This window comes from Triturus cristatus, chromosome 5_2 (genome assembly GCF_964204655.1).
Source record: "Triturus cristatus chromosome 5_2, aTriCri1.1, whole genome shotgun sequence".
Taxonomy (NCBI): Eukaryota; Metazoa; Chordata; class Amphibia; order Caudata; family Salamandridae; genus Triturus; species Triturus cristatus.
Genome location: NC_140588.1, coordinates 69,761,620 through 69,785,794, shown reverse-complemented (window position 1 = coordinate 69,785,794; position 24,175 = coordinate 69,761,620). Strand labels below are relative to the sequence as shown.

Below are 24,175 nucleotides of genomic sequence, written 5' to 3'. Positions count from 1 at the left end.
ACTGCCTTGCAAACACACCGGAAATACTAATAGTACCAGAAGGCAGGGGCGGACTGGCCAGAGAAATCTGGAAATTTACCGGCTCGCGAGAATGGGGACTCTACATAGGACGGGTGCATGGCAAGCACTAGGACTCTTCAGGGACAACTGTTGGCTTTGTAAATTGACTTCCAGGTCAGTACTACGTCAGTCTGGTGTCAGTGAAAGCGGCTGATTGGGCTTGGACAGAGTCAGTCATACATAAGACACACTTATATTGTCTGAAAGGCGGGTACGGCTGGGAGTAATATCTGGGTGTGACAGAGTGCGACATTTTGAAATGCCATTAAGGCTGAGAAAGAGCCACCCACCCAACAGACCACTCCCCGAGACTTCACAGAGATAGTCACGTGAGGAACAGACCAATATCTTTAACAAGCATTGGCATAGCCAATAGGTCTCGCTTTTGGGACCTTATAAGTATTTTTTAAACAACCACTTACCGAGGATTTGATAAGTCCAACAATCCATTGTTCGAATGCGTTTGCACCCCTCATTGATCTCCACTCTGCTGGTGACCCCACTTCTAATACCCTCCTCCTATCTAGAAAGTCTAGGGGTTTTGTAAACCTTTTAGCCAAGCTCAAAAATTACTGTGATCACAAGAGCCTTGAAATAAATATTTTAAAAATAAAATACATGGCCCTAAACCCCCACAGGTCCTTTAAGAGTAACATGTATAAGGCACCACATAACTTGAAAAAGTAGAGAACTTCGGTTACTTGGGCATAAGGGTGCATAGCAGATCGTCATGGGGCTCACAAATATAGAAATGTTGATCTATTCTGCAACACGGGGCAGGCACCCTTTTAAAGTTTAAACTCACATCAAACTCCAGATCTGTGTCCCTAGCTCTGAAGATTTTCCGAACCAGAACTCAGACAGCAGCCCTTTATGGGGCTGAGATTTGGGGTTATGCCAACACATCGAATTGTGGCCTACTGAAATTCTAACCTAAATTTCTGAAGAACTATGCTAAAACAAGCATTTACAATGCAATAGGTCTCGCATTACTGAAAGCTTGTGCGCTTGCTTAGTCTTGGGTCAGGTACTTATCAAGTCTGGGAGCTGGGTTTTAGTGCCTAGGGCGTGGGAGTTGGGGTAGTTTTTAGGGGTAAGGGTGGGGGGGCTAGGGTCGGGTTGGGTCATTTTTAGGTCTGTGGGCTGGGAATTAGGGCTCAGGTTGGGATAGTTTTTAGGGCTGGGGGACGGTTTCAGGGCCCAGGGCAGGGTGCTAGGGTGTAACCTTTACCACGCATATGCCTTTACAAATCATGCCTTTCAAACGATATTCATTGTAAAGGCATGCGTGGTAACGACGTGGTCTTTGTAAAGACCGCGTTGTTAAGGCATGCGATGTAATCGCATGAGTGGTTACGTTCTACAACCCTTGGCATTCTTAATGCTTATCAGTTATGCGTTTCACCCCGCCCCCATTTTTTATGCATTTTGACTCCTGAGAAGCCTACCACATGAACCACGTTTTTTTCTTTTTACGGAAAAATGTTCCCACCCAACATTCCTCAGCAAAATGGAAGTAAAACATAAAACGTGGGGGAAGAATATTTTTTCCATTTTTTAAATATCTACAATACTTGCGTTGTAGGAGTGAGGGCGAAAATAACACAAGAGAAGCATGAATATGTATAAAGCAAAATACACTGACTCCTAAATTGTTATTTGGAAGCGTATATTATCCCCATTCAAATCAAAGACCGCATATTGTACTGTACGTTGTCACAATATACAGGAGGTTCCCCTAGCTATACGTCAGAATACATTACAGTGCGCGTGAGCGTCCGCTCCAATTTATATTAATTCGCAGCACAGCCTCGCATTGGAGTCCCATCGGCCGGCCTTGTCACAGCCTTTGTTTGTTTATTTATAGCAGCTACTGGTCATCGTGGGGTGAAGGGGGTTGGTCTGACCTCTGGCCCATTCTTAGGCAGATTTTGAGCAGAAGTTCCTCTCATGTGGCACTAATTGAAATGATTGGCAGAGGGTGGGGGTCCGGGCGGGGGGTGGAGGGGTTGTGAGCTCACTCCGTCTGACTCAGGCTTATCTGCCAGGGGCTAAGCGAGGAGGGCGAGGGAGGGAGGGAGGGGCGCCAAAGCCTCTGCTTCATTCCAGCAGGGCTCAGGACCCGGGCCATCTGTCCACACTGGGGCTTTGACTACACACAGAGGGACTGCGATCACTCCGGCCACTCTACAGGGGAGAGAGACAGCGTCGGGAGCCACTCGGGACTGGATGTGCCGCGCTCGGGAGCCGCTCAGCAGGTCAGTGCGTCACCCAGGCCAAGGGCTGCGCTGGGTACAGGTGGCACGGCGCCCAGGCGTGCTCCTTTCCCCGGCATCTTAGACTTTTCTGCGTCATTTAGAGGGGTGCGAGGCCGCATGAGGGACCGCTCGTGGAGGTGGGGAGGAGCGAGGCTTTGAATTCTGTCCCACGCACCGTTCACCAGGAGATGCTGTATACGACACGAGGCCCGTCTTACTTCCTGCTCCTAAACGAGCCTAGTTTGGCAGATGACGGAAACAGGGCACAGACAGATTACGGAAACAGGGCACAGACAGATTACGTGATTTGGCCAGGACCTGCAGTGAAGGTTAGAACTCGGGTTTGCCTGGTTCCGGAACTGGAGAATTGATGTCTTACTAGACCATAGCTCCTCAAGCAAAGCAGCGCAGCACCTCCGGGCTGCGCTGTGTGGCACGCTGGTTGCGTTTGGAAGATGGCTGGCCCTGGGTGGTTGTTTAAATCACGATTTGAGGCAGAAGCACGCATTTGTACAGGAAGTATTTCGTTTTGGGTGGGCGAAAGAATCTTACTATTCTGGCACCGAACATAGGCCAAAATAAAAGTGGGCCATCACTGACTCAGGTTGCTAAAAATGTGGCCCATATTTGCAAATTGAGGCCGTTTTGTACTGGCTGTAAAGTGTTGTAAGGCATGTAAGACTGCATGAAGTTGAGCTTGCTACAGGCATGTTTGTTTTAATATCAGGAAATTAACAGTAAAAACCAGTCCAGCGGGGCCATAAAACAGCCTTCAAACCGCAAAAGCCGGCCCACACACTGACGTTTGAGACCAGTACCGGGCATTGCCTCCTATAGGCCAGTCCATCCATGCTGGCATAGTGCAGTTACCACATCCCTTCCTACGAGAATTGTCTTGCATAGTTCCCCGTGTCTTTTGTGTACACGTAGGGTCGGGCCCCGCTGGAAAAGGTTCACTATGGAGCGAACCAGGAACCGCTGCTCAGCGCCGAGTTCAGAGAGTCTCTTTAGTTAATGAGCCCTTGTTGCTGAGAGGCCAGTCAGTGTAAGACCACGTCACTGGCCGTGACGTGTCCTATTGTATGGCGCGAGCAGCAGATGCATTGAGCCCGTCCCCAGAGCCCCAGCAGCCCAGCACCGCTTGTCCCACCTGTCGCGTGTCCACTGGACACCATTTCGATGCATTGTATTGTGCTATTTCTGGTCTTTCATTTTCCGTATGTCTCGAGTTCTGAGAAGATTTTGTACCATGTCGCTATAAAATATTTTTAAAATATGTAAACATTAGAAAATCGGTGGGGTTTTGTACAGGCAAAAAGAAACGGGTAAAACAAGCGCCCTCGTATGGGTGACGCTTTGATTGGGCTGAGGCATGTTTTAGGGTATAAGCTTTCAGAGCACGCAGGTCTCTTGCCCAGGAAAGGTTGTCTGTGGAAGTGACCTCGCTGCGCTGAAATCGTGAACCCACCCCAACGCACACACCCTTTTTTATACAAAAAGTCCTTGCAAGACTGCATCTGATGTTTTTCTCTTCCTTAGAGTGTCGAGGTATAGGGAAATATCAGAGAAAAGCCTGATTTTGGTTGGGTGAGGGTTCTAATATTCAAACAAACACGTAGGAGCCAGATGTACGAAGCAGTGGTAACCCATTTATGTATTAATAGGTTCGTTCGCAAAATACAGAATCGTAGTGGGTCGCAATTAGAAGTACCTCATGGATATTAATGAGGTAGGTCACAAACTGCGACCCTCTAAAATTTGCTTCCATCACAGGGATGGTGGCCTGCTGGTGTCAACAGACCACCATGTCTGTGATTGCTTTAAAAATAAGTAACCGTTTCTTTTTATAATGTAGTCAATTTTCCTTAAAGAAAATCATAAGGTGTTTAAAAAGTTTAAATACCATTTATTAGGAGTAGGTATTACAAGTGTTTCTGCCAACGTTCACAAAGGGGAAGGGTGTCCCTTGGGGACCCCTTACCGTTTGTGCATGTGTTACCATTACATTTGTGTAGTTGCTAAAATAGTAATGTTTTGCAACCAGATTTTGGTTGCAAAACTGTACATCTTCTGAAACGGTATTGAAAATGCCGGCCTAACCCACTCCTTCCAAATACCGATTCAGTATTTAGTTGCAAACCTAACTTGTAATTTGGTAACATATTACCTAATAGCAGTTTGTGTTTTTTACATACCAAAAGTACTTTTGTGGTCGCAAATGGTCCAATTTTGCTAATAAGACCTTTCGTCTTTTGTGAACACAAAATGCATTCATACATCTGGCTCCAAGTGATTTTGTGTTGTAGCAAAATGGAGCTCCCCTCACTGACCCTTCAGAACTGGAATCATTCTTGAGTTTATCTTCAGAACTGCCTCTATTAACTACGTTTTTTTTAATCCAATTTGTTGGGGAAATTGTGTTATAAAATTAAATATTTGTCCCCATGAGAAAATGTGGGGTTTATTCCGTTATGCCAAATAGTCTTGGCCTTGCACACTCTGTGGCATATGGGGCTAATATTAAATGGATTAGCAGGGCTGTTTTATTTCCCAGTACAGGTTGGCTTCCAGTCACAATGCAATCTTACTAAGTGTGACATGATCTGTGAACATCAGGGGACAACAGATGTAACATCAAGGACGAAAGGAAACGAAAAATCGATGCTACTCCTCAATAAATAGTGTTAATTGAGTTTCGTGATATGGATTAAGGCCGTTTTTAACCCGTGTTTAACGTTTTATTTACTCCCTCTTTTGGCAGAGGTATCGGAGTTAATTATTAGTTTTTTTTATCATTATGATTCTTACTTCTCTTAAGCCTCCAAGTTTATGACAAACATATTTGTCAAAGCTGTTTTTATTCAAAATAGATGGAAGCTTGGACATATTATTCTTGTTGGCAATGTGATCTGTCTTCTTAAAAAAGATAGTAAATAACCTATAATTTTCATGAACATATATATATATTCTTGCTATAAACAGCAAGAAGAGTTGCAGGATGTATTTTAGAGGCTCAAATTTATCATTAATCTGCACTATGGAATTCTGTAATATCAGACTCGTCATATGTAAGGATAAAATGAGGATGTGAGAAGGGCAAAGCAAGCGAGAAACCATTGAAAGAAAGTTAACACCAAGGCCAGCTTTACCAATCTTTCATGCAAGGCAGCAAGCCAACTTGTGCTTCAGAATGCAGCACTCATAGAAAGTGGAAGTAACAAGGAGAAATAAGGATATGTCTTCTGTTACACCTCTCTTGAACAGGCGCCCCCCTCACTTAGAGGAGGGGTGCGTTTAGTCGTGTCATGAAACCGAAGCCCGTGGGGGTGCCAGTGGGGATGGTCCTTCTCCCTGATGACGTAGGGGGCATGTTGGGAAAACCGAAACTGAAGGTTGTCGGTTATATAAGGCGGCGCCCCTGGGGTCTCCTCCTCTTTGTCTCCTGGGACTCCGGGGAAGCCGCAAGAACATCGAAAAAACATAATTGATTCTGGATATTCTTGGGCTCAGTGGGCCCGGAAGAGTGTACGAAGTGTTGGAAAATGAGTGTTTCATTGTGCGCGTACTATGGGTAGGCGCACCATTTTGGAGCAAACCTAAGTTTACTGCCTGTAGTAAATCTGTGTTTGCGTCAAAATGTGTGACACAAGGAGCACACAAGTGCACTATAAATCTCAGCACGAATGTGGGTGGTGTAGATGACATTGGTTTTGTAGGCATTTTCAGTTGGTAAACCATTATTGGATTTGTTTGGTATATTAAACAGAATAAAGTACCTTAAAGTTGATGTAAGAGAGTGTTTAAGCAATCATGTCCCCAGTCTGAAGGGCTCAGATTGTATATTCATGTGACTCTTCATGATCTTTCTGTACCTATGTGTTGCAAATTCAACGTATTTTATTCTGCAAAGTAATAGAACATATTTGATGCTGGAAGGAGTGTTTGGTGCCACCTGCAAATCTTCTTCGCATAAAAGAGTATTCATCCCAGGACAAACAAATAAGCTTAGTGAGGTTAAGAGCTCATGTATGAGGTGTAGAAATTTGAAAGAAAGATTTCTATTGTTTGTGTGTGTGTCTGTGCGTATTTGCACAGGTATGTTGGTATCTTTGGGGGTTTGTGTGTGCACGTGTATAAATGTGTGTGCGTTGTTACTGTATAGATGCCTCTGATTACAGCCAGCAGGATTTCATGTGCATGTAATGGAAATGCTTTTTATTCTTTTTATTGTTTTCTGCTTTGTAGCATATTTGATGCAGTTGGGTCCTGGTGTCAATCAGGTGGCCTAGTAGTCATGTCATGGTAGACTCCTTCTCCCACAAATGGGTTTCACTCTTTTAGCACATCGAGCAAACACTGTTCCCTGAGTTTGTCATCAAACATCAAAGCAGATCGAGGTCTCTGCCTTTCTATTCCTTACAATGGACTTTGAACGATGCTTGAGATGTGGTTGCTCTCTTGCCATCTAAAGTTGGTCCTCAATGGGTTCTTCAGTGAAAGGCATCTGTCACTTGAGTTGTCCCAAATGGGATCCAAGAGAGTGGCAGTTCTAGGGCTCACAATGCTTACCTATTGCTAAAGAACAAGAAGGTCACATCAAAAAGGAGTAGTGTGCACAAAAATCAAGACTTGTCTAGCTGGTTTCAGCACTTGATCGATTATGTGGCCAATGGAGGAGAGTGTGGAGAAAGTTGAGAACCAGTTACTGGTAGCTAACAAACAAAAAAGCTAGCGTGGGTAGTGATGGTTTATCGACCGCACCTCTATTTGGTAAGTGCTAAAATCTATGTAAAGAGATTATCGAATAAATGTTTATAGTGTGGTGCTACATGGTACTAATGCATCATGCTACCCAAAATGCACATAACACATTGGTTAAACGCCTCCATGCTTAACTGAGAAAATCATGTACCAAAGCACTCATTCAACAGTCTACATATGGTGTTTCCACCCTGTATATATGGCGATCATAATAAAAAAAAGTCAATAGCCTAATGTTTCAATGCAGCTTGTACTGAATCCAAAAACAGCCGACACGGGTTTCGTCACTCAAGTGACTTCTTCAAAAGTCTTGGGATACCGAAGACTCGGGAACAGTTTCCGGTATCCCAAGACATTTGCAGGGACACGGTACGGAGGGAGCTTATCATGGCTCTCCTTAGTTTTTTAAATGGATACAAATTGACAACGGGAGGACGAAATTCTACTTTCCCAAGGATACTGTTCTCGATGATCGATAGACTATTCAAGATTTCTGTTTTGGGCTACAGAAAATTTGCAGTTGGGAGAGCGGAAAGCTACATTGGACATTACTCACTATTGATAACGCACTCAGTGGTCGTTTTTATCATCTGGAACCTGATTCCCAATACCAAGGATACAACCTTTAGAACATTTGGACACGTTTATTAAACTCGGATATACAACCGTAGGGTGATTTTTTTTTTTATCATATGTCTCGAATTACACTTGTTGCCCTATATGATTAGGACTACTTGACAGAACTATTAGCCTTGAAGAAGTCACTTGTGTGACGAAACACGTGTCAGCTGTTTTTCGGATTCAATACAAGCTGCATTAAAACATTTGGCTTGACGTTTTTGATTATGATTGCCACATATATACAGGGTGGAAACACCATATGTAGACTGTTGAATGAGTGCTTTGGTACATAATTTTCTCAACCTGTTACTGGTAGCCAACTTTGCACTGTAAATTGCTTCCCCAATGTTTCTGCTTGCAACGCATCTGTACAGCTTTGTAACCCTTATGATTTGCCAATTTTTACCACTGATCTTTTAAAAGTGAGTATGCATTTGGTTTTTTCGTAGTTGTAGAAGCTGCCGGTTTCCACTTACCATCAATCACTGCTTATAAGCAATCTGCACCCTTAAGTTGTCAGTAAAGTGCCACTTCCAGTAAGGTCAACAGAGTTAGATGGAATCTCACATCTCCTCTGTCATCCCTTATGATTTAGCTGTAATCATGCCATTAATAATGTCCATAGTTTTACATCATTTGTTGTCCAGGCCTTTTATCATAATGGTAAAGGACAGATTTTTACAGTCCAACTCCATGGCACTCATTTCATCGAAATCAGAAAAGACACAAATTTGAGGATTGAATCTGTCGAACATCAGGATACACTGATGTGTCTGCAGCAGATGTGAGAACCGACTTAGGTATTCACAAACCTTTAATAGAAGCTCAGGACGAGTCTAAAAGATATTTTGGATAAGAGCACATTTTTAAAATAAAAGAAATTGGGAAAAGAGGTTCCTTTCAGGGGATATGGGGATGTTTAGAAGCCGTGTGTTTTTCTACATCTGCTATCTGAGCCTTCACACGTCAATGTATGCGCATTTATGTGAGAAGGATGCAGGGAGATACCCAAGCCACTTGGTGATTCTACTTGTATGCAATCATGGTTCCTTGGCGGTTAGCTAGGAGTTTATGCAGGATCCTGCAGCTCCATGCTTATGGATAAGAATGAGATATAGGAGTTTCTGGGACCACCACCAAATCCTGCAGGCTCCCCAATCCTTATAGGTTACACCACTGCAGCAAACTCTAATATCCTGCGGGACTGTCTGTCATAGCACACCTAGAAGTCCTGTAGTATTCTGAAAAAAATGCTTTGGAATAAAAGTTCTCTTCGGTCAAAAATAGAGGGAAGCAATCTAACTCATACATTTTTGAACTTGTGTTAATAAAATACTTATCACTATCACCTAGCAAAGGGATCACAAAAAAGTTATTTTATTTCTGGAAAATATGCACAGCAACATTAATCTCTCCCCCATTCAGTGATGAGAAATGTAATACAAAATTAAACCTCAGCATTATTTTTAGGTCAATTCGGAAATGAGGCTTAATTTAAAAACGACTGTGATCTTGTTACAGGAGACATGTCGGTACAAAACATTTTCTGTGTCAGAGTTCGACAGTGTCACTGTAATGAATGACAAAAAGCTCAAAAGTCTTCCCAAATAGAGGGTGAGTACACGTTCAGTAATGGGTACACCACACACATCACAATAAGGCTCATTCAATCAGCCACAGTTGGAGACACAGTATGGAAACCACACTCACTGAACTCACAAGCAAACACATTATCAACACAGCTGAATACCACAAGAGGGCTTTTTGAACTCACAATCAGAAATAATGTAGTCACTAAACAACATCACAGTTGGACTCATTGACTTCACAATCAAGCACAGCATGAACAACACTACAGTAGCTTTTGAACCAGCATTCAGACTCAAAGTAGACACCATAAAACATCTCATGATAGTTTACTAAACAAATTTCCAGGCACAAACGGTCATAAAATCAGAATAAAGTTCACTAACCCCATAATCAAGCAAAATATGGAAAGCACAGAACATAATGTAGGGCCCGCAAACCTTAAATCAAACTCAGCATGAACACAATGCCACATCATCTACAGGATTGACTTCAACATAATGTGGATACCATAGCATTACCATTACAGGGTGGCTCATTGAACCTACATTCAGACTAAGGGCTCTGTTATGAGTCTGGCTATCCACAGACCACCTGACTCCTGGGGGCGGGGTGGTGGTTGGCTTCCGACTGTCCTATTACAATTAGGGCAGTTGGACCATTATTGCCCCGTTGCATACACCAGGGAACCGCTGTTCCCTGGCAGTGTTGCGGAGGTCAGAAGGCCACAATATGCTTGGCGGGTCCGCAGCAGTCCTGCCAAGCATATTATGAGTTTCCTCTATGCCACGGTTTTAATGGCAGTTCCTCCTCCATGAAAACCGTGGCGTAGAGGAAACAAAGTGGGCACTACAGGGCCCCCTTGTGACTCTGCACCATGGGGTGTATGCAGGGGGGCACAGCATCTGCCCCCCTGTGTGCATGCACCCCAGTTCCTGCATGGCATGGACTTTAAAGTCCATGCCATGCAGGAACTATTTTTGGGGTCCCATTGTTTTGCCCTTTTTCAGGGCACCACTGGGGGAATGTAAAAAGAAGTCCACCAGAAACGAGAAATACTCATAATCTGGCAGGTGGTCCGACCACGGGTTTGGCGGTGCGGTGGCGAGGTGGACCTGGCGCCGCATTGCTAAACTTGTAGTCAGGCCCATCATGTTGACACATTAAAAATCACACTAGAGATCACTAAATGCACACCAAGACACAATGGGCCACCAAAAAACATCACAATAGGTCTCATGGAGCCCATAATCAAAATCAATATGGTCACAACACAACTACAACAATAGGTATCCATGAGTATGCCCATCCACATAATATTAGCACCACAACATTGGGTTTTGGTTAATTAAACTCACTTTTAAACAAAATCTGGATAGTGTGGCATCGCAGAGTCCATAATCAACAAGTGTGCGCACATCACAACATCGTAAAACTGCACTCTTTGCGCACAATCAGACACAGCATGCGCATAACACAGCATTACAATCAAACTCAATGACTCTACATCAAAACTCAATGTGAACACAACAACTTTACAGTAAGACTCACTGAACCAAAAAATCAGACACAGCACATCAGAAATACAACATTTCAATATGGCTCACTGAACTTACAGGCAAACAATATGTGGACTCAATAACATTCGCTGAACCAACAACTGGACATAATGTAGATATCACAAAATGATCCATTGAATCTACCATCAAACATAATGTCAACACCACATGTCACTGAACCCGCAATCCTTTATGCAACCAAAGAACATCTCAAGAGGGCTCACAACCACACTGTTCTCTTCTGCACTTGGTGACAATAATGCGATTGAATATTTTTTTAAAATTTTTTCCACAAATTAGCATTTTATCAGGACATCTTTTGACAAAATGAGTTGAAACTCAGATACAAACTAGGGAGTGTGAAAATCATGGAATTTGAGTTTACATAATTATGCAAAATTTCAGAAAGATTATGCAAAATTACACATCATTTCGGTCAAAGCAAAACTGGCATTTGTGTTAGCTGCACGGACACATTTCGTGTTAGAAATACCACAATACTAACACAAGCGCCGTAGTAAGAAGTGTCTCATATTCTGGTCATTCGTGTTGTGCCTGTGTGCTCCTGATAAGTTTTTGCCACAAACGATGCACAATCATGTGGCTTTATTAGCATAATTTCAGGAATTTCGCGTAACAAGGACAATGAACAACTACCAAGTACGTGACATTACACTGCATAAGAGAAATTTCATTCTAGTCTAATACAAACATTCAACATGTGTATATATATGTTTGATGAAGTATGAACACTGGGCTGAACACTATGTAGTGAGAATTTTTGCCACATTATTTTGTCAGGCCGATATTTATATTATTATAATATATTTTAATAGTAAACCCTCAGAAAAATTCTGGATGGGATAACACATGGTCATACCATCACCTTTTCCCCAAATCACTTAATTCCTTGGTGACTTGCTCTTTCATGCTCCTTACAGATATGAAGAATAAAAGCGGTATTTGTACTGTGAAATTAAATGCACTAAAAAGAAGTTAGTAATTTGCACAAAAATATTTGAATCAGTTTGATGTCACTCAGATTTAAAGCATATTGTGGGTCAGATTCTGTAGAAACTAGTAGAGAACCTATCTCCCTGGCAATGACTTGAAGCATAGAAAAAATAAGCGTGTTGCAACAATGATCTCCTTTCTGCTGATCACTTTGTCTTTTTTGAACAACATAGAAGAAAGATCAGCTATTTGCCATTTTCCGTGTTCAAACTGCAGCTGTAGTTGTGTCCCAAGACCTTTCTTTCACCTTGGCAGCTTGCACTGGCAGTAGGCCCTGTGATATCAGAACTCAAATATTACAGTTGAGCAGCTATGTCATTTATTTATTACAAGTGACTAGAGACGTTACAACTCAACTGTAATAAGGAAATTAGAGATGAACTTTTGAAGCACAGTTTGCAGACCCTCACGTATTATGTTTGGGAAAAAGTTTCCCCTGCATTATAAGGATATGGCAAGTCACCAAGGAGTTGTGTGACCATATAGAGGAAAGAGGCTGAAGGACTAGTTCCTTTTTAAGGTCATGGAACTCCGAGGTGACGTGCAATATTCTTTTAACACATGGTTATTTTATTCCTTATAATACATGGTCACATTTTCACTTGTCCCACAAACCACCTGACGTCTTTTACTTTCTTATGAAAGAGAACATGGTTTAAGACATGAAGAATAAAAGCAGACTGCAAAAGGAAACATGGGATTGGTATTGACCCTATAGATTCATTTGAGGAGACCCTTAATGATGAAGTGCATAGCTATAAAGCTTGAGCAATGGAACCCCTGTAGTGGGGAGATTTGGGATATGGAGATTTATAAGTATGTGTTCATCTAAGCTTGGTGGCGGGGTAGTTGTGTAGTGTTGTAGAGCCTAGGGCAGGGAGAACTATTTTATGTTTATTCATCTCTTAATTTTGTATGTAATTATGATGCATCGTTAAAACAAAGAAATGTGTTCTAAAAAAAGAATAAAAACAGATTTTGTAGCGCGTGTATGGTAGTAGGACTCTGTGTGTTGTGTTCTTTTTGTGAGTTGGGGTACTGAGGCCAGTGTGGCCCATTTTGAATGCTCCTGGTTTCACATGGTAGAGGATGGAGGTTGAGTACAGGATCCTCCAGCGAGACAGAGTACATTGCCTGCACTCCCTTAGCTAGACAATGGATACCCAGACACAGAAGTGAGGGAGGTTGGAGTCAGGGTGTCACTTAAAAATTCAAAGAGGACCTTGTTAGCAAAGGGCTGCTGGTTCTTCCTGTGCTCTGTCATTTGGTAGATGTAAGGGTACAGAGTGCTACTGTTGTTCAAGGTGAAGAAGTTTCTAGGCAGGGTCTGTCATTTTGTCTGTCCATAATTACTGTTTCAAAAAGACTAATAACAGCCAGGTGTTGAGATCTCACACTTCATTGTGCCTATGGTTTGGGTGCTTCTGCTTGGAGCTATCCCATTGCCATTTTCTGTGAACGTTATCACTTTGCATAAAGACTGTGCCCAAGGAACAGCCAGAAAATGATATTAGAATGAGAACCTCTACAAACCAGTCCAGAAATCTCAGGCAGTGGATCCATGAGCTGTTTGGAAAATATTTATAAAGGGGAGATCCAAACCACTCTACTTTGTTCTAGTTCCAAGAGCTTCATGACCAAGGAAATGAGTGCTCCACAGAGTACTCAAAGGAATTCTGTGGAACCAGAGCTAGTGTCTTCTTGACAGCCATTCTCCCAGAGGTGAGGGGGCATCACCTGAAGGCTGCACAACTTGGTGAAGAAGCTGAAGGTATGCTTAACACAAAAGAGGGAAGGGGGGTCCAAGGGAAGTTTAAATACAGGCAAGGATTAAATCCCCAAATAATTACTGATAAACAACAGAGAAATCCTTGGGTCTGGAATGCCAAGACAAACAGGGAAGAGACACTAGAGATTATCTCAAGTAGCTTGTGGAGCAATCCCTTTTAGGACAACATCCCTCATCCACCATAGGTGGCATGCTTCATCACCTGGGATTCTTCTCTTGGCGGGAACGCCTAGTCCCGCCAAGGGCTGCGACTCCCTACTTTGTTAGGATATACTAAATCCTGCAGATGAGAAGAAAGATAACTGGTTGGGTCAAGGGCACAGCGCAACAAAAATAAAAACTGTGTGGGTAGTGATGGTAAAACTAGCTAACAAAAGCGACAAAGCTAACTTCATTAACTCGTTCTCGGTGCCAGGATTAAAAACAGTGCACCTGCGTATGAATTTATATCTGCACGTGTCAGACGAAAAACAGGTCTACATGTTTCGACCTTGGAGACCCAAGAAGGTGTCACAGCATTCGTCAGGACCTTGAAATGCTACTGAGAAATAGCACGTGATAAGTGATGAAAATATCAGTAATCCTACTGATTGTGTGGCTTATATACTGGTCACACAATAAGTAGGATTACTGGTGTTGTATTAAACTTGGTTATTATTTTCATCACCTACCACGTGCTATTTCGCAGTAGCATTTCGAGGTCTCAGATGATGAAGCATGCCACCTATGGTGGGTGAGGGATTTCCTCCTGAAAGGGACTCCCCCACAAGCTCCTTGAGATAATCTATAGCGTCTCTTCCCTGTTTGTCTTTGCATTCCAGACCCAAAGATGCTGAAGGTATGCCTTGCTCATTGAAGCCTACTGCCTATTCTGAGAGGGAATGAGGGTGCCTAGCTTTGCAGGAGGAAAGACTATCCAGGAGCAGAAGCCAGCTGTGTTCCCAGTATGAGAAGCACCCACAAGTCACTGACTACCATTGGGAGCTAAGCTGCAGCTAACCCGTGTCATCAAGGGTCTCCTCGTTGCCCACCACATTCCCTGCAGTAGACCGCTTACAAAACTCAAGCTAAGAACTCATCCCTTTCCGCCTGGTACTCCTGTTGCACCTGAAGTCAGAGATGCCATTGAGAGCAGCAGACTAAGGAGCACCCACCATAACCATCTATGTGTGAGCAATTGAGCATAAAATAGGGACTCACATGAGAGACTAAAGGAAATGAGTAAACCATTTACAGCAATGGGAACAGTGGCAGTTACCTGAATGGTCCCTTCACATTAGGTACGAATCTTGAACAGAACTGCAAACTGCTCTTAGTAAGTGGAGGCGTAAGGCCAGATTTACTAAGACCTTGCATTTCCCTAGCATCACGGAAGGCGGTGCAAGGGAATGCAAGGGCTTAAGTGAGATTTACTAAGCCATGCAATTCCACCTTACATGGCTCTGCGTGGCTAGGTAAATCCAGAGTAAATAAAGGTAGCAGAAATTGTTGCCTTGCGTTACTCTGCGTTGGGAAGGTCCTCCAAAGGGTGGAATGTGGACGTTCCCAGGCATTCACCCATCGATTCTGATGCAATCCAAATTTACTAAGGTCATTAAATCTGGGATTGTGTCAAAATGGTATGGTTTCCCAACAGAAATATTTTTATTTCTCCTTGTTATTTCCCCTTTCTACGTGTGTTCATTCTGCCTCTTTGGATTGTTTGTGTGCAGGAAGGTGTCCCTTCCTGCACAAAAACAATCCTGCTTGTAATGCAGGGACCCTTGTACCATGGCACAAGGGTGCCTGCTTTGGTACTAGGCAGCACTCCGTTTGCCAGCACATGAATAGAGCAGGAATGCATCATATCTTATTAGATATGGTGCATTCATGCACTCTCTGTGCCACACAGTGCAGCACAGCAATTTGTTGTGCTGGGTTGCATGGCTCTTGGTGAACTGCACCTGTGTCTGGTCTGTGCATATGATAAGGCTGAAAGTGCTAGAGACACTATAGCAAGTGCCGTAGTGTGTGAATAATTTCCCCTGGCGTTGCAGTTGCAATTGCAAACTTACATCTCAGCCCCAATTGCATTGTGTCAAATTACCTTTTGGAGTGTCAATCAAGTACTTTCATTTTATTAAAACTTGCACCGGGTTAGCAAAATTATTGTGTTTGTTGGTTGGCTGTTGAGTTCTGAGATCCTTCCCCCCAGACTACCTCCCAGAGAAGACTTTGCCTGCTTTACCTCGCTACCCTGAGAGTTAAGTGTGGAAATGGTGTTCTTGGCCCAGTTTTCATAAGCATAATATGATAGAGCCCAGGACAACAGTGCAAATAATCTCGACCATCATTATTTGTGCAAAAAATTTGCATTTTGCCATACATATCTCCTGTTGATCGCTGTTTATTTTAGAAAAAAATAACAAGAAGTATAGTGCTCTTTTTGGTTGTTTAAATTGCAGCTATTATAATATGTTCTGTCGTTCACCCTGGCTACTGACTCTGGCAGCAAGCGTTATGATGTCACCGCTTGTAGCAAATTGGTTCTGCCTATTTAGTCCATTAAAATGGTTCTCAATTGACTATCCAGTTTTTGGACTTTTACTGTGAGTCTCACTACCTAAGTCTCATTCACAGTAAATTCATGGTAATTGGAAAGAGTGTGGTAACTACAAGTGTCCGCCTGTTGTGTAAATAGGGTAAGAGGAACTAGGCTGGTTCGCACGTGTGCAGCCTGCGCATGTGAGAATTCAGATGAGCGTAGCTGGTATTTGCGTACTGGTAGCCTCTTACGCAAGAGAATCTGCAAGGATTGGTGCCGATCAGGGGTAGGCATTATAATTAAGGCTCCCTCTTTATCCATTTTTACTGATTTTTACAGATAAATAAAGACCAAAAAAATTTATGTTCTTGTTTGTATTTATTTTTAAATGGGGATAAAAACGGAAATTGGTTTGCTTTTTGAGTAATTCTAAATACTACCTGCCATGACTGCCAGGCCAATAGCTGTGTGTATTAATAGGTAAGGGGTCTTAAAAAGAAATGGCTTTTAGTAAAGAGGCTTTAACAGCAGTAGATATGCACATGGTTTATACTGAAATGTGCATAGTTTCTTATAAGTGCATTGATTTATCTTCTGCTGGTGTTTACGGCATTGAAACCTAGTAGGCATTCAAGCAGGAGTGCATATTTACCGGTTAAAGAAATGCGGAAATATACTAATTTCAGATTCATTTTTCCAAAATAAATATGGATAAATAATGATAAAATTAGCAAAACATAAATATGGATAAATACAGACAGAAATGTAAAAAAAATACCATAAAACCGGGAGTCCTAATTATAATATTAGTGTTTTTATACATTGTAGGCAAAGTCTGCCCTAAAGTACAGTTTCACTGTACTTAGGCCTACAGGGTTCAGCAAGGTGCCAAACTCGGGTAAAACATGCACACCAAGTTTGAATTTGCAGTCCCCAAAATCCCACATCCAAATTATATGGGAATTCAATATTTCACAGGTTCAGCTCGTAATCAGATTCCAGGCCTTTGTCCGCCTATTGGGCCACGCAAATTACTGTGCTCCTGGCAGAGGGTCAAAGGCCATACCATTCAAAAGGGCATTCAACAGCGATTGACCTAGTTTCCTGGTGAGGAAAGGGTTGGGGAGGAAATCTGCATCTTATAATTAGCTTGTCACAGTGTTGCTGGGACTGCCCAGACCCACTGAAACAAACATGAGAGCCCAGACCTCTGGAGCCAACACAGGAGGGGTTTGCCTTAGTAGTTTGGTGAGAAGAGATAAGGCTGTTGTGCCAGCTAGGGGCGGAACTGAAGCTCTCAGACTCGGTCTTACCAAATACAACTTGAAGTCTCCATCTTGGATTGGCCCGGAATGCTGTGCATGAGGTTTGCAAGTGGGGTGGAGGGATGATGTGGTGTCATAGGATTGGCAAGTGATGCCTGGCCCCTAAAGTTTTCCACCCCCACTTAAAAACCCCACGCATGAAGAAGAGACAGATGAAAAGACTCTGTACCCAGGAGCAATGGTGGCGAAAGGATACCAAGCTTCAAGGATGGCATATGGAACTTTGACTCCAGCACACCTCCAGGACTAAGATGGGTTTCTCCAGGGCGATGGCCCCCTTATGTCCTCTGAGGAACAGTTGGGGGACCTGGATAGTTCCCCTAGGACTTCAAAGGACAGGCCCTGAACTCCACTGCTCCCCCCACCTCGGGTGACTTTCAAGAGGCCAGGGAGGCTCTGGGGTCTGGGAAGTGCGGTAAGGAGGGTGTTTTGCCAAGTGTTCATCGACGGGCTGCAAAGATGCTCCCAAAGCAGGAGAATGCCACCAAGAACCCAGAATAGGACATGTCTGGTCCAGGAAGGAGTAAAAACCCAGCTCCACTTGCAAAGCACCCCTTGGAGAGGCCAGGAGGTTGAAGAAAATGTTCCAGGTGGCTAGGGCTGACCACCATGAGCAAAACAAGTGAAAGATGAGCTAGGCTATTTAAAGTTTAAGAGAAATAGGCGCATGGTGCTCTGCATTGTTTTATTAAAATCCCCGGGGGGGGGGGCAAACCCCCAGGAGTCAACACAACCCCATTTGTTTTGACTGAATGTGGAGAGGGCATGCATGGAATCCCCTCACCCAAGGCTCTTTTGCCCATGGGTACCCTATCCCCTTGGGCCGGGTACAAAATCAGATGTTCTGGTTACCCCCTCCCCCATTCTCCCAGACACCAGAAAGGAGAAGGTGAATCGCCAGCTAGGCACCTTGCTGCCCCTGTGTCTGTATCTGGGAGGGCACAGGGCCAGCTTCCAGCCTCCCTTCCCGCGCTCCTCGTAGGCAGAGGACTAAGCATGACTTTGCAAGTTTGCTGAGGCTGCAGGAGTGCAGCAGTCCCTCAGAAGTATATGATTAAATGTCACCACAAGTCTCCAGTGGCAACCCTTACCACTGATTTTAGGCACTCTCAGAGCGGGAGCATTTGCTACCCTTGTGGTAGGTCTTACCGCAGCATTTTGAGGCCTGTAGCATGTGAAGAAATATTGTGGTGCACATGTTTTTGAAATCAACATGCTTTATTGACAATGAATATTTATCATTATAATGAACACCATTAATCATTAATACTGGTTCACTAATTTTAATGTCAGTCAGTCAGTCAGTCAGTCAATTACTTTTATTCGATCAGTAAAAGATCATAAAAAGAGACAAAACAGACATAAAATCACAATACATAAAATACAGGGCAAAAATACATCAATTACAAATCTGGTAATGGAAAACATAATCAAAATTTAAAAATGTGAAGAGAACATATTTCATAGGTTCAATTCTGAGTTAAAAAGAATAAATAAGGTGTAAAGATAAAATTTCCATCTAAAAGACTAACAGGGATGGAATACTCCATAACTACGGGCCACCATCCGTCACAACTGCATCAATTATGTTAAAAGTAGGCCGGTCTCTAGCACGCTTCTTACTGATGCGAACAGCTGCGACTAAAAAGTTTGCTACATAAAAAGCAATAGTAATGTTAGGCAGGAGTTGCAAGAACAGAAGCGCTGGCCGAACCTGAACATAGCCAGCCCCTTTAAGTAAAGGTAACAAGTATTTTGTCCTAATCTGTGCAAAATGCTCACAAAACATAATAAAATGTAGTGTGTCTTGGCAAGAAAAATTATCACAGTCACATGGGGTAGCATTATCAGGAGTAGCCCATGTGGGATAAAAACCTAGCACATAATGTATCAAATTTAAGCGAAATTTGATCAGGGGAGACCTGTGAAGTGGGCTGGTTACAAATGCCAGGTAGGGTTCAAGGCCAGGAACGGTGATTAACCCATAGTTCCTTCTCACTACCGGCTTGTTTAATTCAATGTCCTCCCTCTCGGCCATTAATCTTGTCAATAGTGCGGTCTTGATCCCCATGATGTCCTTCTTATTGATACGGTCAGGGGAATTAAAAAGCTCTGGTCGACCCACTATGCTCAACATCTTTTTAACATATACTAGCCATGGAATTGTGTGGGCTCTATCCAGGGCGAGGCAATCCTTAAGTATTAGATGGGTTAAAAGAATGTCTTGGTTAAGCCAGGTTTTTAACCAACATATAACAGGTGCCATTTTGATTAAGTCAACAACAAACCCCAAACCCAATTCTGAATGTGTTGTAAAAGTGGGTGTGGACTGGGGAACAGACAGCAAGGATCTTAAAAACTTGTTTTCCACCCTCTGAATGGTGTCATTATTAGAATAGCCCCATATGGCGGAGCCATAAGTGGCTATTGCCAAAGATTTAGCTTTATAAACTTTCAAAATGGCCTCCAAGTGGCAAGTACCCAACCGTTTGGCAAAGCCAAGTATAGCTGCAGCAGATCTTGCCATTGAATTGCCTTTTAGTTTATGTTGAGGGCCCCACGTGCCTTTCTCGTCGAAAATGACCCCTAAATAGGTAAAATTGGAACCCTTTTGACCTCGTGGCCTAAACAAAAAAAGGATTTAGATTTCTTTTTCCTACTGGCCTGGCCAGTGATCATGACCTGTGATTTTTGGGTATTAATTTTCAGGTCTAATGATGTCATAAAGTCACCGAAAGAGGCCAATAGTCTGTCAAGAGCCACCCCCGAACGCGCCAAAAGCACGGCGTCATCCGCGTATAGGAGAACTGGGATCTTGGTGTCTCCTACCCTTGTGGTAGGTCTTACCGCAGCATTTTGAGGCCTGTAGCATGTGAAGAAATATTGTGGTGCACATGTTTTTGAAATCAACATGCTTTATTGACAATGAATATTTATCATTATAATGAACACCATTAATCATTAATACTGGTTCACTAATTTTAATGGTTTTATAAGGTTCACACATGACATATGGCTGATTGTGCTAAGGTGGTGACACCCTACGAAAGCCAGTAGGCCTGCCTTATATACCGACACTCCTTGTAATATGCTACATTGACAAAACAAAACATGGGGTTATTATCAATTATGTGGGGACCCCCTAGCAAAGCCAGTAGGTCTGCCTTATATATAATGACATTCCCTTATAGTGTGATGTTGCATCTGGCTATGTGAGTGTGTGGTGATTATGGTGTTCAATATCCACCAGGGGTCTAATGTGGCATGATGGTGTCACTAAAGGTATTTTTGTCTACCTTTATGTACATATTTGTACTTTAATGCATAGTATTAAGTAGTGTGTGATTAATAAAAGTAATTTTCCTTTTAGAAGAAAAAGCACTGACTAGACAATAATTTATTAGGTGTTGCTGTTGTGTGTAAGCGAATTTGGAGAACTAGCCCATACCACCTCCCCTGAGTAGAACTTGGACTGCTCTGCTTCGCTATCTTGAGAGAGTCAAGTACTACAATGGGGTACTTGGTTCCCAGTAAAAAGATAATTGTGGATTTATTCATTGAAAAGGAATCACAACCTTTGCAACTAATAGCCCAATTTCTTGCAGAACTCATCTGCAGGCTCTGACTTATTATATAGAAACTAAAGGTTGAAGTTCCACTGATAATCACCAGATGTCCTCACAGATATTCGCTGGAGACTTAAAGATTCCAGTCCCACTAACAGTCAACAAATGTCAGCAAGATATTATGGATGCAAAAGTATATAATATGTCAAAAATTGCAATCGCTCTCCCACAGGATTAGCATGGCATACAAGTGGCATCATATGCCCAAAACCCTTCATCATATTCTACAAACTGCACCATATACCCAAGAAATGGGTCATGCCCTGCTCTCTGCAACACTTTTTGTAGAGCCCACAGGGATTAAACTTTGTTGCGCCAATATGTTTTAGGTGCAGGACCATGCTTTCCGAATGGGTCGCCAACTCTGCACCACTTCCTGCAGATGATTTTGGGTAGGGCCGTTGGGTGTAACTCGGTCTCTCCGGACCCAGTGCCTGGCCTTGCACTCAGCGGTACAAAAGGGGGTGGTGATGCACTCAGGGCACATGCTAATGGCTAGAGGAGGCATTGGCTTAAACCTCTCAACAGCTGTATGCCCTTGTAAAGTAAGTATAGTGAAAAAAGTCTTAGTTTACTCTACCAGTCAACAGATATGTAAAACCATAATAGTTTGTAGCTTTTTTAATGTCATTGATTATGTGAATATGTGATGGTATCATTAGAATTAATGGTTTTGTCATTTGTGATCTCATCTATGGCTTCAAGTGTGACATTGCAAGCAGTGCATTATGGGAGAAATTATTGCACAGCTCACCATAGCCTGTGACTAATAGGAGTGTTCATAACCTTAATGTCCTTCCAACTGAGGCTTTTCGAGAGATTCAAATGGTGGAGAAAATGAGAGAGCATGGATAACGGAGATAACGGAGAGAGTGAGGAAATGATGAGCTATAAAAAATGATAGAATAGGAAAAGGAGGAAGTTGAAAGACTGATGAGAAGTGGAAGTGGCCAAATAACTAATTGTAAAAAGCTGTTGAAATATAAGTAGAGAAAGAGAAGGAATAAGGAAGGAGTATTGTGCAACGAGTTAGAGAAGAGAGTAGAAACAAGGGAGAGTGAAGAAAACAAAGAGGGGAGGGAGCTCGAGAGTTTCTAGATAAGACGTGCAAAAGAAGGAAGGGTGAAAAAGGGGAGATATGGGGAGAACTAGGAATAGTGGACATATTGGGGGCTTGAGAAAATTAGCATTAATAACTTGTTGCTTGGTATAGCGCTTAATACCATTCAACTACTGCATTTATGCACTAACCATGTTGATATTACTTTATTTATGGTTCTCAGCTTCTGAATGGATATAAGGGTAAAATCGCCACACTGTTCATCCTCAAACGTTCAATTCACTGAGCTATCCTGACAGTTATAAATGATTGAATGGAGGCAGGATAGTGAAGAAAAAAGTCAAAAGAAGAAATAGGGATGTGAGGAAGATGAAGAGAGTATATATATGAGCTTTTTGGAGAATAAAGTGACCATTGAGAAAGGGGCATAAGGAACATGCAAAGAGTGAAAAGTGGTGTGAAGGGCAAATCGTGACAAAGTTGATAGAAAAAAGGCAGGAAAAGAAAAATTATGGAAATAGGTGGTGTGGAAAATATGGGGAATTAAGAAGTGGAAAAATAAAGAAAAGCAGTCCTGTGTTAATGAGTCAGTCAGAGTGGAGATGAAGGGGCTCTAGGAAGAGGTGACAAAACAACAAAGCCTTGTTATCAAGGGAATGGTCTTTTAAAGACCTGTGAAATACTCGGGTGCAGCTGCGTTAAGACGCCAGCCCAGCCAGTCCACAGCAGCTCAAGAACTGTCTGTGTGTGTGTGAGGAAGCTGTCTCAGCCCGGGCTGACACATAGTAGGAGGGGGGCTGACTGAAGCCCTTTGAGCCCTATGGGCGTTGCGTGCCTGCCCTGTATACAATCTAAGGGTACAGGGGATGTACCACAAACATAGCCCTGTACACACTGTATATAGGGCAGACTGGTAGGCAGGGATAAGAACTGGGTGGCAGCGGTCGTGGAGGTGGAGTGGGGGCGTGCGGGGGTCGAACAACAGGAACTGCAGTACTATATCATTAGCCCAGCTGTTGCTGATATCCGATTGGCCTCATTCACTCAAAGTAAGGAGCTCTGTTAGAAATGACTCCCTTCGGAGTACGGTACAATCAGGATAGGGAAAGAGAAGATGTGATCCGACCGTCTTCCGGCTAATCATAAATAATCAAAGGGGGAGGGATCACTAGTTACTGGCACCAGGGTTCAAGTGGTTGTCTCTGGTATAGGTAAAAAAACCCTCAATCACGTTAAACGTATGTCGGGGCGGTATATCTTGATTCTCCGCCGGTTAAATACGTGATAGCATCATCATTGGGTTGATTCCATGCATCCTCCACCCGGAGGGAACCACTGGGTTTTTCAGCAGTGATCAGGGAAAAAAATGATAAAATAAAAAAGTGAAGAGTGCTCAAGTGAGTGATAAAAAAGGAGTTGTTCCTCATGCTACCTATAAAAAACTTTATTCTGATAGGTGCTGGGGAGACGTTAAAAAGAGATAAAGTTGCAGGTAGGATGAGTAATGGACCCTCTGCAACTTTAATCGTGGTGATTGGTCGACATGTTTCAGCTCATACACAGCCCAAAGGTCAGGGAGCTTTCTTCAGGACCACAGGTGAGTAATGTGAATTGAGGAAGTACATCAATTGGAAGTTCTAAGGTTGATTCAAATGAACTTCAAACAGGACTAATACCTGAATGTTTCAAAGTACGAACTCCGTACGAAGATACAAGGCTGCGTAAATACGCATGGTCCGCTACGACTTGTGCTGACTCTAGTTTCCTGTGTGACACAGGAAACTAGAGTCAGCACAAGTCGTAGCGGACCATGCGTATTTACGCAGCCTTGTATCTTCGTACGGAGTTCGTACTTTGAAACATTCAGGTATTAGTCCTGTTTGAAGTTCATTTGAATCAACCTTAGAACTTCCAATTGATGTACTTCCTCAATTCACATTACTCACCTGTGGTCCTGAAGAAAGCTCCCTGACCTTTGGGCTGTGTATGAG

The 24,175-nt window shown here is 42.9% G+C and overlaps 1 protein-coding gene across 3 annotated transcripts in view; it reads left to right on the top strand.

Annotated features, from left to right (window-relative positions):
• The window catches only part of LOC146822676 (poly(rC)-binding protein 3-like), a 555,354-nt gene that overhangs the window by 221,975 nt on the left and 309,204 nt on the right, over positions 1-24,175 (top strand). For 2 of the 3 annotated variants that reach the window (XM_085606865.1, XM_085606866.1), the window contains exon 1: positions 2,164-2,318. The exons of the other annotated variant lie outside the window; for it this stretch is intronic. The gene's annotated coding sequence lies outside the window, so the exon portion shown is untranslated. Of the gene's footprint in view, positions 1-2,163; positions 2,319-24,175 lie in introns of those variants that run through there. 3 annotated transcript variants of the gene reach the window in all.